Consider the following 1,857-nt stretch of genomic DNA (forward strand, 5'->3'; position numbering starts at 1 on the left):
TTTAATTGGAAGCTAATTACTTTACAATATTGTAGTGGTTTTTCCCATACATTGACATGAATCAGCCATGGGTGTACATGTGTTCCCCATCCTGAACCCCCTCCCACCACCCTCCCTATCCCATCCCTCAAGGTCATCCCAGTGCACAGGCCCTGAGCACCCTGTCTTATGCATCAAACCTGAAGTGACGATCTGTTTCACGTATGATAATATACATGTTTCAATGCCATTCTCTCAAATCATCCCATCCTCACCTTCTTCCACAGAGTCCAAAAGACTGTTCTTTATATCTGTGTCTTTTTTGTTGTCTCGCATATAGGGTCATCATTACCATCATTACCAATGATGCATAAATTCCACATATATGCGTTAGTATACTGTATTGGTGTTTTTCTTTCTGACTTACCTTACTCTGTATAATAGGCTCCAATTTCATGCACCTCATTAAAACTAATTTAAATGCATTTTTAATGGCTGAGTAATATTTCATTGTGTATATGTACCACTGCTTTCTTATCCATTTGTCTGCCGATGGACATCTAGGTTGCTTCCATGTCCTGGCTATTGTAAACAGTGCTGTGATGAACATTGGGGTACATGTGTTTCTTTCAATTCTGGTTTCCTTGGTGTGTATGCCCAACAGTGGGATTGCTGGGTCATATGGCAGTTCTATTTCCAGTTTTTTAAGGAATCTCCACACTGTTCTCCATAGTGGCTGTATTAGTTTGCATTCCATCCAACAGTATAAGAGGGTTCTCTTTTCTCCACACTCTCTCCAGCACTTATTGTTTGTAGACTTTTTGATAGCAGCCATTCTGACTGGCATGAAAAGGTACCTCATTGTGGTTTTGATTTGCATTTTTCTGATAATGAGTGATATTGAGCATCTTTACATGTGCTTGTTAGCCTTCTTTGGAGAAATGTCTGTTCGGTTGTTTGCCCACTTTTTATTGGGTCATTTATTTTTCTGGAATTGAGCTGCAGGAGCTACTTTTATATTTTTGGGATTTGGGTTTCTTTTAATTATCTTTAACATAGGCAAGGTTATTTAAGTCAATAAATTCTTAAGGAACTGCACACGTTCTTATTTTTTCCACTGCCAATCTCCACGGCTTGTGATGCACTGCAAGACTGTAATTGCACAGCTCAGACTGGGGAGATTAGTTTGTAGTAAGGTTACAATGTCATCTTTGGTAAAAATAAGATATTACTGCTTTTGGTTCTTTCTTTTTGAAGGCTATAAATACACATTTTATTGGATAAGATTGTGTGTTATTCTAAGGTTGACTGTTCAGTTGAGTTAAGTTCAGTCACTTAGTCATGTTCAACTCTTTGCAACCTCATCAATTACAGCACGCAAGGCCTCCCTGTCCATCACCAAATTCCAGAGTTCTCTCAGACTCATGTTCATCAAGTTGGTGATGCCATCCAGCCATCTCATCCTCTGTCGTCCCCTTCTCCTCCCAGCATAAGAGTCTTTTCCAATGAGTCAACTCTTCACATGAGGTGGCCAAAATACTGCAGTTTCAGCTTTAGCATCATTCCTTCCAAAGAAATCCCAGGGCTGATCTCCTTTAGAATGGGCTGGTTGGATCTCCTTGCAGTCCAAGGGACTCAAGAGTCTTCTCCAACACCACAGTTCAAAAGCATCAAGTCTTCGGTGCTCAGCTTTCTTCACAGTCCAACTCACACCCATACATGATTACTGGAAAAACCATAGCCTTGACTAGGGGGACCTTTGTTGGCAAAGTAATGTCTCTGCTTTTTAATATGCTATCTAGGTTGGTCATAACTTTCCTTCCAAAGAGTAAGAGTCTTTTAATTCATGGCTGCAATCACCATCTGCAGTGATTTTGA

Source organism: Bison bison, unplaced genomic scaffold, assembly GCF_000754665.1.
Source record: "Bison bison bison isolate TAMUID 2011002044 unplaced genomic scaffold, Bison_UMD1.0 scf7180017864361, whole genome shotgun sequence".
Classification (NCBI taxonomy): domain Eukaryota; kingdom Metazoa; phylum Chordata; class Mammalia; order Artiodactyla; family Bovidae; genus Bison; species Bison bison.